Consider the following 15,415-nt stretch of genomic DNA (forward strand, 5'->3'; position numbering starts at 1 on the left):
TGTGTGTGTGTGTGTGTGTGTGTAAATGTTTAGGGTTGTTTGTAATTAAGCTGGTGACGTGGCTATATATTGGCGCCCTTGATATGTTTGTTATTTATAGTTTATCGCTCCCTGCATGGCTTCTTCATCACTATCATATGAAATTAATATTTTCGCTATTAAATTTTAATATTAAACCTGTGTTATCCAGAATAATATATCTGAATAGTTAATTATAAAAATAATAAAATTTTAAATTTTAAATATGGACCATTCATGTTAAATTTAAATTGTTGAAACTGGTTAATAGATGATATTAAAATTTTTTACAATTTATATTAAATTTTTATTTTGATCGATATAAAAATAAAAATAAAAAAACATTGAATCTGAATATTAAATTTTGAGACAGTCCAAATTAGCACTCCATTAGCAGAGGTGAGAAGAAGCCAGGGAAGCCGACTCCATTGACCAAACAATCATTCACTATCATCCATCAATACTATTTAAATAATTCATGGTAGCTTCCTCTCTTCAACACTCACGGACCACTTCATCATTCACTCTTCATTCTCCTTCCAATCTCTTGGCGCCATCTCACCTCTCCAAACTCCTTCTCCCAACCCATTCACACATTTATTAACTCCATCTCCATTAATCGTCTGATGGCCGTGGTTTCCTAAGGTGAAAGGAGGAGGAAAAAAATTCATAAGAGCTTGGAGCTAGCTTGGGTTGAGCATGGAGGAAGCTAGAGCCTAGGAGTCACACTTGAAGACCATAGGGGAGTGATTTTTCATTTATCTTTTTTGTTCAAGAGCTTAGAATTTTTTTGTTTTAAGTGATTCTTAGTTGTAATGCTTGAAGACAATCTAGTTCTAGGTTATCAATATTTTGAATCTTAGATTGAATTGATATTTGGATTTGTTAACCATGTGTTTTGATGATTATAAAACCAAGAAAAGAGGTATTTGTAACTCATGCAAATTTCAAGATCAAATGAAGTAACAAAACTTCCAAGAGCATGAGATCGAGAGAAGATTGAGTTTAATAGTTTATTTATTCACTTTTCTTAGATTCAATATGAAAATGATGAGAGTTTAATCACATGTCATTGATTTGATAAGAATGCATCATTTTAGAATCAACTTAAGCTTATAAGTCCTTTTATATTAAATGTCAAACATTTTAGAATGCATCTATGTTCATTTGTCCATTTCAAGCTTAATCTAGGATGATCTGTGCTTGAATTGGCCATCCTTAGTGCATGATAGGACTTAGTGGTATCAATTCAAGCTTGAAAGAGAATGAATCACACTTGAATTAGAATATAGAAGTTAGATACTACAATGTGAGTCATTTCAAGTTTGAATTAGGATGAGTCATGCTTGAATTAGCACTTTGTGTGGGAAATGTCTTAAAAATGCTTTTGTGCTCTAATTCAACTTGAAAGGTAATTGCATTCATTTTCATATCAACTCTTTGACAGATTTGCAAAAAAGTTTCTTATTATTTCATAAGTTTTAATTATATTTCATCTACTCTTTACATAAAGTTTTTCTTTAAGAGATTTTCATTATACTAGAGTGACTTAGAAAGAGATTTCTAGTGATTTGTAGCATCTTACTGGTGTAGCAAGTATTGTTGTTGAATCAAGATTTTTCAAGTCTTGAGAGTGTGTATTGTGGTAACAAGCACCCATTGAAGTTTGTGATTATAGTTGAAAATCACAAGGGTGATATTAAGGACTGGATGTAAGCCAAGTAGTTAGGCTAAACCAAAATAAATCAATTGTGGCAAAGTATTTCTCCCAAATATCTTAGAATTTTCAGATTTCATGTTGTTTTCATTTTTGCACTTACTTGAGTTGAGAAGTCCAGAAAAATTCATAAACACCCAATTCACTCCTCCTCTTGGGTGCCAGCCTTATTCAATAGAATTGAAATTATGTGAATGAATTTTTGGAATTTATGTTTATATAACCCTTTCTTTGCCAATTAGACTAATGAATGCATTCTCATTGTTAACTTAATTGTCATTGCAATATTTGTTGCAAATTTGGGATATATTGCTTTAACCTCTTGATTGTTCAATGAAGTTGGTAGTTTGTCAAATTGTTCAATTAGATAAGTTAAACATATTTTTCATATTAATTTTGAATTAACCATTATTGATTTTAATGGATTTAATTAGCCTAATTCATAGTTGTATCACTTGGTTCACTATGAGTTCTCTAGTGGAGTTAGACTTTTGTACTTGAGGGTTTCATTTTCTTTAATTAGCTATTCAAATTTATAATTTTCATTCTCCTATCATTTACCTCTAGTCTAGCTAATTGAATTAGGTTAGAAAAGTCAATTCAATATGAAGTACTAAGCTGTCTACTTTACCATAATTGAATCAAACTTTTTTTTAATTTCTTTAGTTTGAATTTTAATTCTCTTACTTAATAAACTTCTTTAGTTTGAATTTTAATTCTCTTGAAAGAAACCCCCCCAATCATAATTCAAGACTCATGCATAGCATAATGGAACTTAGGTTTTAGATATAAGCATTAGCATCCATCTAGGTAGGTTTAATTTCATAAATTATATTTTCTCGTTTTGCATTTAGTGTAGACATCTAGCACTTATATATCTTTTCTCATGTATATGAATACTTAGAACCAACTTAAGATAACTCCTAAATTGCTCCTTGGAAAGAAGGACCTAAGGTTGGCCTATGCTATATTAAGTTAATCTTAATTTAGTTGAGTGCCAATATGATTAAGGCACACTACTATGAAAAATCTCTTTTACGTCATCTTTTAATGTCAATTATGCAAAAAAAAAAGGTCAAAAAGGCAGTGGCAAAAGTGTAAATAAGTATAAAACTTTTAACTTGGTTGTTACTACAACTGACATTAAATAAGTATTCAACATCAATTATATAAATAACCAATATGGAAAATGTATAAAAAATAAAAGAAATAGTGTTAACTTTTTCCCATTAGTTTTGAAAAAACCAACATGGAATGTAGAAACCAAGTCAGTTCTGGAGATAACTAACATGGTTTTTTGCTTTAAATTTCAAGAATTAGTTTTGATTCTTCATTTCCATTCTGCCCATTTTTTTTTGCTGACATTTTTCTCTCCAACCTCCATCGGCGGCCATTGCTATCGCCAATCATCCTCAGCCAGTCACTAACTATTGTTCAAGCTGTGCCCATCGTCAACCATCACCACTGCCGTGAGTTTCTCCATTTTTTGTTGTGAGTCCCCTCCTCTTCTTCTCCATTGCAACAAATTCTTCAAAGGTTTTCTCCAATTCCAAATTTCTTCTTCCCATTTTTGCATTTCTCCATTCCTTCTACTCTATCTGTGGGTTTTCTCCATTTCTTATTTTTTTTCCCTCCATCCATTGTAGGTGGATAATTTTTATTCTTCTTCTTCTACAATCTCTATTGTTTGTGGGTCTCCATTATTGTTGCTTCAAGTGGTTGCATGTCTTCCTAATTGGATTTTGGGTGAGTTATGCAAATTGGTTTATTTTCTATTTTTCCATTGATTTCAGAATTTTAATTAATTTTGGTATTTGTATATTTGATTTTGTTTTTTGCTTTAACCTTTCATTTTTGTTTTCTATTGAACTTTTATGTGGAATTTATAACTTTGGAAAATTATTATACATGTTTCCATTATATAATTAATTTTCAATTGTGGCTGGTGAAAATTTGGTGATTGTTGAAATTTTAGGATGTTCTTCTTTAAGGGAAAATTCTACCAAAATTTTTTAAAACTTTATAAATGGATAAACAAATATGATTGAATTAAGAACATTTTATAAATACTTACACTTGTGTGTTTAGAAATTATTTTGTGTTTGTTTCTTTTAAATTGTTAAGTGTTTAGAAATTGTTAAATTTTATAGTTCCGAGGAGTTTGATTTGAACTTCATTGATTTGAGTTGGTTTTTTATTTTTGTTAAAATTTTGGGAGGTCCTAGTTTAAGGAGAACATTTCCAAAAATTTTTAAATTAAGTTTGGAAAATTTTAAATGTAATATTTTTATGTAAATCAATTAGGAATTAAACATAGGCCGTTGCTGGATATGAACGCTAGAAGAACAAGTGAAAAATATGAGAATAGGGTGGAATATTTTCTTGAATTCGCTAAAAGGATGTTCCTAGTGAAAATGGACTATATTTTTTTCCATGCGTAAAATATTTAAATGGGAGTTGACTAGGTATTGATGAAATAAGAGAGTATTTACTTTATGATGGCATAAACTTGAGGTATAGGAAATAGATATGGCATAGTGAAACTGAAGGATTGAGTTGTCCCAAAAGAAAGAAGTTGGTGAGATTGCTTGAGATGATAGGATGGAGGATATGATCCATGATATTGGAATGAAGTCCTTTACACAAGCATATGCATACGAAAGCTTGCAGAGTGATTCAGAGAAGCCTTTGTATTCGAGGTGTAAAAAGTACACACGTTTGATGGGTGTTTTGAGATTGGTCAACTTAAAGGCAAGATGTGGGTGGACCAATATGAGTTTTACTTATTTTCTTGAATTGCTAGTATTAATTTCATCTAGACTTCTCCTATGATGCAAAGCACTAAAGACCATTGTAATCCACTGAAGGCACTAGCATTGGCACTGGTACTAGTTGACCCTAATCCTCCTGTACCAAATGATAATGAAACTCTTTGATATCTGTATTTGGAGCTTCTAAAAAAAACATGTTGTCATCTAAGGTTAAGCATACAATGCTCTTGGGTCTACAATCCATTATTAAAAAATTTGAGAGGATCAAGTTACGGTGACAGTTACACATATTCAAACAGGTGAGGATAATGTATTAGTTCCATTTCCTACCCTTGAGGTTGCAATAGTAGCCCGAGTAAAATGAGCTTTCATTTTACATCCTAAAAGTTTTGCATCAAATGTAACATCCTAAGTTTTCTAATTTGTAAATTTCAGTATTTCTAAGGGTAATTTAGTCAATTTAAATAATTATTGATTAACGAGGTTTATAGGAAACTAATATAGTTTTTGCATCTTTGGATAGTCTTAGAAGAGGGCTAGGGCTATGTTTGAGCGGGCCATGGCATGGAAGGGAGTTTAAAATTTTATGGAAATTTTTATGCTATGTGCCGCGGTGGGCATGTCAATGCACCATGATGCACATGCAAAATCTGCACTTATCAGATTATGAATTAGCCTCAAAAAATAGGAGAGAAAGAAGGAACTTGAGAGCAGCGATAAAGTTGTGACTATTAGGGCTTGCTTCTAATGTGATTTTGGAGGCTTTTCAAGCTTCATATACATTGGGTAAGCCTTCCTTTCTTCTCCCTCTCCCTCATTATGTGAAAATATGGACATTTAGGCAATAAGGGCCTTGATTTCAGTTCCCTTAGGTTTATACTAAATCCATTAGTTTATTTAAGGCATTAAGGAGTTAAATCAAGCCTCTAACACTAAGTTTATCATTTTTGCGGTGATTGAAAATTTTTGGTAAGGGTTTGGACAAACTCTAGGTATAATTTAAAGATTTTAAGACAATGTGGGATATTAGTTAGTGATTTTGGTGTGTTGGGATATTTAATAGGATGGTTAGAGTGTTTGGAAATGGTTGATGTTGTTAGAAAAGGAATTTGAGTATTTTAAACACTTAGAACCTAGTGAATTTAGAGTTTTCTAGAGTGATAATTGATGATTGTCACTTGATTGTGTAGATTGAGCATTGCTCGAGCTATATCGTGCGTATAGAACGTGTAGAGCTAATGTTAAGCCACGATACCCTTTTGTGTGATAAAGGGTTAAGGTAACAGAATGATTTACACTATTCAATTATATTGCTTAATTGTATGTGAGTATTTAGGTTAAATCTATTATTTAAGATTTGATAACCTTGCATATTGCAAATGTGGTTTTGTGCATGAAAAATCTATTTGCAAATGATAAGAATGATAAAAGTTATATATGAATAGGTTGAGAAATTTGAAATGTATATGTGATATATATGTTGAGTATGGGCATGACCATGTTAGGGGGTAGGAGTTCACCCATAGAAAGGAGTAGTGAAAATGCATATGGCATATATCTCCTTAGTATCTAATGAGGCACGATATTTGAGATTTTCTCCTTAGTATCTATGCGAGATATGACGTTGGAGAGTAACACTCCTTAGTATCAATGATGTGATGTTAGAGTAATGACACCCTAATTTGTTTGTGATAGGGGGAAGCCATAGTCTAAAAGTAAGATAGGACACCTTTAGCCAGGTGATCCTACTACTAAAGAAAGATCGGATCATTGTGAATGTGCACTTGGTCTAAGAGCCTATGGTTTCATTGGGGTAATATGGAGGTTCGGATGGTAAAATGATCATACTAGTGGTAAAAGATTTGTACTAATGAAAAGAGTTTGTAGTGACATGCTAAAAGTATATTTTGGATTTTTATAGTTTTACTCTCTTATGGTTGTGCATGTTAATTAATAGTAGTGAATTATTCTATTATTGAGATGTTTATCTCACCCCGTGATTATATTTTACAGGTGAGGGCTCCGGTAGGAGCAAGGGGAAGGAAAGGGCATTTGAAGAGTGAAGAGCATAGTTGTATGGCTCTTTCCTTTCTTCTTTTTGGGTATTGTAATAAATATTGTCAATATATAATGCCAACTTAGAAACATGACATTATTGTGATTATCCCTTAATATGAATTTGTGATAAGAGTGTGTGTATCTTGGTCTAAAGTTGATGTTGTGGATTAAGTGTGTGTGCTTGGCCAAGTTACACTTACATATGATATATTTAAAAGGGAGAATGACAATTAAGGACCTTCTAAGAACACTAATCCGAATTACGGACCATAAAATTTTGAAATTCTAGTTAAGGACTATGGTCCTTAATTATGATAAAAAAATATAATTTGTGAGGTGGGATTCACTAACACGATTTGGGAATTCACTAACCCAACTTGAGAAAATTACTAACGTATATTGTGAAAACATGAAACCCCACTTGAAAATGAATTATTTAACAAAAAGTTTCACTTGGAAATTCACTACCCAACTTGAAAAAATTTCTAACGTATATTGTGAAAATATGAAATTTTACTTGAGAATTGAATGTTTAACAAAAAGCGCCACTTGAGAATTCACTAACTAGACTTGAAAAAATTTCTAATGTATATTGTGAAAAAATAAAACCCCAATTGAGAATCAATTGTTTAATAAAAAGTGACTTGTACAAATTGATGTTTTTTATTAAACAATTGATTCTCAAGTGGAGTTTCATGTTTTCACAATATACGTTAGAAATTTTTTCAAGTCGAGTTAGTGAAATCTCGAATAGCGTTTTTTGTTAAACAATTGATTTCCAAGTGGGGTTTCATGTTTTCACAATATACATTACAAATTTTCTCAAGTTGGGTTAATGAATGCCTAAGTAGCAATAGTGAATTCCACCTCACAAACTATATTTTTTTATCACAATTAAGGACCATGGTTCTTAACTGAAATTTCAAAATTTTATGGTCTGTAATTGAGATTAATATTCTTAGAAGGTCCTTAATTGTCATTCTCCCTATTTAAAATGATTGATATGCCAAAATGACCAAGTTGATATATGTATTAGGTTTTATCCACCCCTTATGTAGTTGTGAATTGGGGTTTTAATGGTCATTTTGAGTGTGAATGCTTAATTATGTGTTATGATTAAATTGTCATGTTTGTGTGGTCCATTTGTGGTGATCAAAGTGTCTCTGGGACTAACGGCAATTGACATTATGAGTTGGACACCTTTGTGTGTATTTTGAGGTGAAAATGAACCATTTTGGGTACGGTGTCCCATCTTTTAATGGATGATTGTTTAAGTGTGAGTGCCATTAGCTAGAGGCTCAAAGAGTTTCGTGTGGACACTTGAATTGCTTAAATCAGACGTCGAATGGTGAAACAGTGCACTCCAAAAGTTTGGAGGGTTGTCATGACAGCAATCTACTGTCATGACAGTAAGTGATCGCCTTGGCGCAAGCGGCCTTCAAGGGACTTGTCTCTCTATGCCATCTGCCGTGGCGGACGAGCCAGAATTTTTGCAAAAAGGCTTGTTTTAGCTTGTTTTGAAGTGATTTGATTTCCATGCTTCCATACTTGTTCTTAATTAATTTTTAATTATGGTTTGAGCTCAAACAATATTTTAAAAAGGGTTTTCTTGGGATTTCAATGTTTTAAACTAATTATTTTTTAAACCATTGAGTTGTGATAACTTCCTTATGGGATTTAATTTAATCCTAGTTATCATAATGGCGTGTATGGTTGTTGTCCTAGTAATGTCGAGGCGGACATTACATCAAATACTGATGTAACTTTGCCAAAGGTAAAGAGCACCTTAATGGTGATTTTTTGTGCTATTTAATTTCATATAAAACTCTTCTTGTTGTAATAAGAACCTAAAGATGTTGAGAAATTTTTCTTGTCTGGCAATACTACATCAGGTTTACAAGAATATGACAAAGGCTATTAACATTAAAATGTCATTGGGTGTTGTGGGTGTGAAAATTCAATATATCTTTCCAATTGACAAAAAAGACCTCAAGGAGTTTCTAACTTTAAAGGGGTTAGACATCTCATTTGTCAAATCAAGAACCTTGTAACTTTTCTATTTACTTTTCTCCATTTTTCTTAGTTTTCTTTCATAGCACTAATGTTTTGATCACATTTCAATGATAGACACCTTTGTAATGTTTGCTGTGAAATTGGAAAAAAAAATGAAAAGGATTTCTATGCCAGAAAGTTTTGTACGGGAAGAATAACGCAATACATTGGAGGATGACATACATGATAAATCAAATAGCAAATATGAAGTTGCCATGTTATCATATGGTATTTATTTGGTTTTGTAATTTTATGTTAAATTCTTTCAATTAACATCTTATAGTATTATTTTGATTGATTTATTATTTAGATTTTTTATAATTTGGATCCCTATAATGACAAGGATATATCATATATGTTTATTAAAAAGAGCACTTTTTAATGTGCAAGGTTGCCAAATTGTTAGTTGAACATATATGTATATTGACTAGATTACATACAACAGAAAAATATTATGCTAGTTACAATTTGTTGACCAAATAGCTAGATTGATTAATTTAGATACAATGGACAAATATTATGCTAGTTGTGTATATGTCTAATTTAATTTTTTGTATAGTAATTGATTATGCTTTTTGGTTGGCTATTTTTTCCTACTGGATATTTTGTATAGTTTATAGGTTTAAATTATGGATGCACAAGAAAACAAATTGCATATAAAAAATATGGACTTTCCACGTCCATTCCAGACACAACCGATGTGGAAAGTACACATTTGTGAAAATAATAAGACAACATGGAATGTCTCGCATTCCACATTGGTTGAGTTTGTAACAAATGTGGAAAGTCCTACTTTCTATGATAGAATTTCTAGCGACTCCCTTTAAACTGACATAAAAAGTATAAAATAATCAACATAAAAATACTTCCAGTAGTAGTGGCACAATCAACTTTGGCGCCATTGTCAGGGGGAGCAATTGTTAGTCTTAAGATATGAGTTCTTAGGTTTATTTCTTTTTATCTTTCTTTGATAATTTGCATTTTGCATTTTGATTGATTTTTCATAAATATCTTGTCAAATTTCCCTATTTTTCCCTAGAAAATTCTGATTTTTGGTATCCTAAGTTTGCTAATAAATTGTGGTATACCTCTTGCTACTATTTGTGGATTAGGTTTGCCACATTCAGCAGTTTTCATTGAGTTTCCCAATTCTTTTTATTTTTTTTTTCAAATTTTCTTTGATTTTTTATTTTTTTCCAAGGTTTTTTAGTTTATTTTTTCTGATTTTCCGTTTGTTGTGCTAAGCCTTTGGATATCTTTATTAGTGTCTTTTAATACCACTTTCAAAGCTTCGATGGTTGTTTGACATAATTATATTTAGATTTTTGGTGCACTTTCTTTCTTTTCTCCAACACTTTCGTTGAAAAATTCTAGAATTCGTTTTTTAATTTTTCTTTGAGCTTCTTGAGTTTTTATTCGGTATTTGTAATTTTTTTAGTGAGTGACCAAACCTTCTTTTGAAAAATTGTTTCAACTTGATCCTAAAATTGAGAAGACATTTCATCAATGAAGATGGATTCAAGTTGTTGTTCAGCTTGTAGATAGTAGCTATTTTCTTAATTCATCTATAGATTCTTCTAATTATAAAGTCAAAATGGAAGGGGACAATCAATTAAATGTTAATGTTAAAGCAAATTCTAATAATAATCTTCCTTTTTGAACCAATAAAGAGTTAGTTTCATCTTATTTACATTTTCAAAATTGGTGCAATAATTATCTTGACATTGATGCTGAATTCAAATCTAGATTCATATACTCACTTCCAAAATTTAATGGCCTTGCAGGTGAAGATCCATACAACCATTTAAATATTTTTTCATATGATTTGCATAGCTACAATACATAATGGTGTGTTTGAGAATCAAATTAAGATAATGCTTGCCTTACAAATTTCTTTAGTGGGGTCTACTAAAAATTGGTTGCTTTGGTTACCCCTTGGATTCATTACCATAACATGGGATCAATTTAAGAAGTTGCATTTGGAAAAGTATTTTCCTATATCTTGCATGCACTCCCTCAATTAGGAAGGACATATGTGGCTGTCGACAAATATTTGGGGAGTCCCCCTATGAGTATTGGGAGCAGTTTATGATATATTCTATAACAATTATTCATTGTAAAAGATGTTATTGGAAGAGGTATCTCTATTTAAGGCCTAATGACACTTTAATTTGACATGTAATACTTAATTTACTTTACAATGTAAGTTTGTAATCCACATTAAATTTTGTTCATATTTAGTGGCAATGTTTTAGGTAATAATTTACCATCATTCAACTCAATTAATAGTATGAGCAAATCCAAATCTATTTAAATATGTGGTATTCATTATATACATATTTTTATAGGAGACAAATATAATAAAATATTGTACCCCTAATTTTGTTCATGTTTAGATTAACATTTGAATGGTTCAAATTTAATCATTTAAAAAATTCTTTTTATGTCTTTACTGTAGTTTCAAATTGTCCAGATAAACTTTCAAGTCATTTGATAATTTTGAAAATAAATAAAAAATAATAATAATAATAATAATAATAATAATAATAATAATAATAATAATTTCAAAGAGCTAGACACCTCCTCTTTTATGTCTTTTTCAAAATTTTCAAGATTCTATACCATATAAAAAAAACTAACGACAAAAGATTTTGATTTGAATGAAACGATAATAGAGATTTACATATCATAAATGATAATGATATTACATGAAAAGGAAAATAATGAATGATTATGATTTAATAAAGATTAGAAATTGATTGAGTCATTAATGGAGAGATCGCTAATTGTGTGTATATGCATGAGAGAATAGGAGGCAAAGACAAAAAAAAATAGAGAGAGAATAACAAGAAGGAGGAAAAACTGCAATGCAACTTTTTCTTCTTTTTAAATGAGACTCTATGTCCTAACTCTCATCATAAAGTGTAACATCCCAAATTTTTTAATAAGCCTGCATTTAAATTAATCAATTAAATTAAGGATAATTTAGTAATTGGAAAAATTGGTATTGGGAATTAAAAGTTGTGACAGATGCCCTTAATTTATGGGCATGTTTTAAAAAGAATGTGATCAGTTATTTTAAAAAAAGGAAGGACCAAGACAAAGAAAGAGAAGGGAAGGAATAAACAAGGGAGCATGAGAGAGTGAGAGGAGTCTAAAGAGAGGGAGAGTTCAGCGATAAAGGAGAGGAGGAAGGGAGGGAAGTTTGGGCTTAGATCATAGAGGTTTTGTAGTGTTTTGAGCTCAGTTATAAGTTAGGTAAGCTCCCTACTTCAATCTTCTTCCTCTCCTCTTATTTTTCTTCATTTTTTTAAAAGAAGGATTTCTAGATTTTGGTCCCAAGGGCCTTGTTCTTGTGAGCTTTGGTTTCCTTGTGTCCTAAGGAGATTCTTGAGTTTCTATATGGTGTTTTGTTACTTGAATGATTGGATAAAAAGAGGGTGATTTTGGACAAAAATAAACCTTTGGAGTTTGGGTTTTGCTCTTCAATGGTTCAAGCCAATTGATTTGATTATAATTATACTATTTGAAGCCATTAAGGTTTAAATTAAGCTTTGGTTATTATCATCATGGCTAATTGTGAAAGTTAGAAATGCAAAGTGTTAGTTTTTGATTGAATAAAAGCTGTATGGTTTAGAAATTGTTCTAATAGTGGCTTATAAATGGTTTTAGTGGTTAAGTGATACTATGTGAATTGTTGGTTTGATATTTAGACCATTGGGATAGATTATGTTCTTTTGATCCAAGTCGTGTAGTATGGGTCATAGCCTTCTTTATGCTATTTGCATTATAAGTGATTTGGATCATTTATATGTTGTAAGAATTGTTAGTGGAACCTACTTTGAGCCAAAGAAACAAGATAAGTCTTATTCTTATATAGGGGGAACCCTTTTAGTACTAAAGGGTTGAGGTAATAGGAAAATTTATATTTCTTATTGCTTTGTTTAGCCATTTTTGAATAAATAACACTATCTAGCATACATTACGTGTTTTAAACAATTGAATGTAATCAAATATGTTTTACGAGGGTTTATAGGGTATTACTTTAATAATAATACATTTGTATTTTTATTTGTTTAACAATGGTGTTCTTTATGGATATGATATTGTTAGCACAAATTGTGATCATAAAGAGCGAAAGTTGCCCTTAAGGAAGTGTAACTGAGTTAGGTACCTTAGATAGGCTAAGGAACCGGTTAAGGGAGAAATTATATGTCTAATACTACCTTAGAGTATTAAAGTAGTCAATACTTGGGAAAGGTAGAAAAGAGTAGGAGGCATGATCTTGGTGAGAGTTCACCAATGGGGAGATGTGGACTTGTGATATTCTATGGCACACTACAAGTACTCAATGTTTCCTTACTTATTTGTGACCTCAGTGCACTAAACGGTTCAGTGGATTAAGTATTTGACACCTCTTAGTAAAAGAGGGAATTCAACATGTGAAGTGTGAGGTTAAGTACCTAAGCCAAGGTAGCCCTCACATGAAGAGTAAGTCGAGCTGGCTCTAAGAAGGAGTTAGCTTCTATAATAACCTAGAAAATAATTATAAAGATAAAATGGCATTAAGATAAAATTTATTGTATTTTTATCATTTGTTAGAAAATATTTACAAGGTGTGTTGGTGGCCTTATGGTATTCTTCTTGGCTTTCCTTCAACTAATCGTGTGTTTGAACCCTCTTAGAACCAAAGGAGGAATTTTAATTTTTTTGCTGTAACTTATGGTAAAATTTACCATTTTGTCCCTCTAGTTGCATTAGAAAATAGAGAGCTTATGCATGTCACTTTTCCTTATTCCTTCTTCGATCTCTCTAGAACTCATCAAAAGTAAGAGAGCTCTCATCGTCTCACCACCCTTTATCATTTCCTTCATCCTTCTCCATCATCATGGCATCGCCAGCGAAAGCCTCAAATTTGCTTATGTGAGCAAAAACTTCGGCCATCATCATTGAGCTTCCTCCCTCTTTATTTGGCCACTGAGGTTCTCTAATCCTTTCGAGCAATAAGAAGATTCAGGTGCATTGCCATTTTGGTGTGGCTATGGGAATGCGTAGACATTTTCCCCTCCTTCTTAAGCTCACAGCGGCTTCTATTTTCTCTGCTCCATCACCCCTTCTCGTCCGTTCAAGCAGTTGTAGGGGTGTGTGAAAATCTTCCACTCCCTTATGTTGTGTCACCATCGTTCACTACTATAAAAGCCTCATCGAACACCCAGCTTCTTCCTTCGTGACTTATGTTGTCACTATTCTTCTCCCATGTATTGTTGTTGCTCATCTAGCTTGAAGGAGGGATCTAAAATTTTCTCCCTGTTCTGTTATATTGCTTAAAGGTGAGGATCTTAGAACTCTATGATCTCTTTTATTTTGTTGTGTGTGCTAAAATGGGGGTAATTGTGATCATTTTCCCCTTGCTCTGTTGTTATGTATGTTTGAACAAGAAAGGAGGGGTTTGAACAAGCTGAAACTTTTTAGTTATTGAGTAAGATGAAGTAATATGGCTTTGAATTTTATTTGAATTTATATTGATTCTGTTGAAAGAATGAAAGTTAAGAAGTTGGGTTAATTCAAATATAGATATTGTAGAGTTGTTAGGATGAGATTGAAGAGAAGAGCTTAGTATTAAAATTATAATATTAATGCCTACAAGATGTTCCATAAAATGTTTGTTAGGGAAAATCTTGTTTGTTATTGCACTTTAAGAAATTTTAGTAATTCTCATGAAGCATATTTGGGGCGGATATTAATTATTTGTGAGTTTAATTTGAATATTGTAAGAGATTTTGTCAATTATGGAGCTAGTATGTTATTAGATGAATTCTTGAGAATTGTGTGATTAGATAGAGAAGTGAGTATGTAAAGTATTGAAAGGATTGACGAGATTGAGGTTTGGTTTTCCTTGATCTCAAATTGGTTTTTAATGAGAAATTGATTCATTGGGAAGCATGGTAAATTTATATGCTGAAGCTTAAAAATATTTGAGCTTATGGTAGGTTTGATGGAAAAATAAGAATGTATATTTTAAATATGATTGGGGTTTTAGGGACAAATCAAATTTTGTCAAGGCTTAGTTAAGAAATCGGGTTGCTGAATGATTGATGTAGATTTGTGTGGTATAGTTATTGCTAAAGAAATTTATTTGTTATCTTGTCTAGATAATAGAGGAGTTTAAAGATAATTGAGAGGTTTATAAGGAATAAGTTATTATCTTGGGAGTTTATCACGTAAGTGGATAACGTCTCAATTAATTTATAAATTAGAAAATTTTCTTTATAAAAATATTGATTTAACAATTTTCTTTAGATAATTGAGAGGTCTATAAGGAATTAGCTCCTTTTGTTAATTAAATTGTTTTACCCCTCGGAGTCATGCCTTATACTTTTCGAATTGACAGAATACTTTAAAAAATTTTAGTAGTCTGTTATTTGATAAAGCCAAATATAAAAAATTAGTGAACAATTTATGAAATATTAATTATGAATTTTCAAATTTAAAAAGATTGATGTTTCACATGTTTCATGCGAGTTTGATACTTAGAAGAAAAATTATACTTAACAAGTAATAATTTTCTCACATGTTTGAAAGTGGATTTAAAAAGGAACTTTATACAGAACATTGGTTGCTAATAGCAGTTTCATTAGCCCTTGGCGTGCCATGGTTCACCTAGCTAGCAAGGTGCTTATAGGAGGTGCTAGCCCCATGCGATGGCCAATGCACGTGGAACGGAGGGATGATTATTCGTGAGCACTGTACTCACATTTGTTTCGTGGCTTCGGCCGCATTTGTTTAGTTACCTTCATGG

At 31.6% G+C, this 15,415-nt stretch overlaps 1 long non-coding RNA gene across 1 annotated transcript in view; it reads left to right on the forward strand.

Moving 5' to 3' along the window:
• Positions 1-6,670, forward strand: part of LOC129290597 (uncharacterized) — a 36,005-nt gene extending 29,335 nt beyond the window's left edge. The window contains exon 3 of the long non-coding RNA XR_008588451.1: positions 6,520-6,670. This is a non-coding gene — a long non-coding RNA (uncharacterized LOC129290597). The remainder of the gene's footprint in view (positions 1-6,519) is intronic.
• The last annotated feature ends 8,745 nt before the right edge of the window (positions 6,671-15,415 follow it).

Source organism: Prosopis cineraria, unplaced genomic scaffold, assembly GCF_029017545.1.
Source record: "Prosopis cineraria cultivar Desert tree isolate PC_DT_omini unplaced genomic scaffold, ASM2901754v1 PC13, whole genome shotgun sequence".
NCBI classification, from domain to species: domain Eukaryota; kingdom Viridiplantae; phylum Streptophyta; class Magnoliopsida; order Fabales; family Fabaceae; genus Prosopis; species Prosopis cineraria.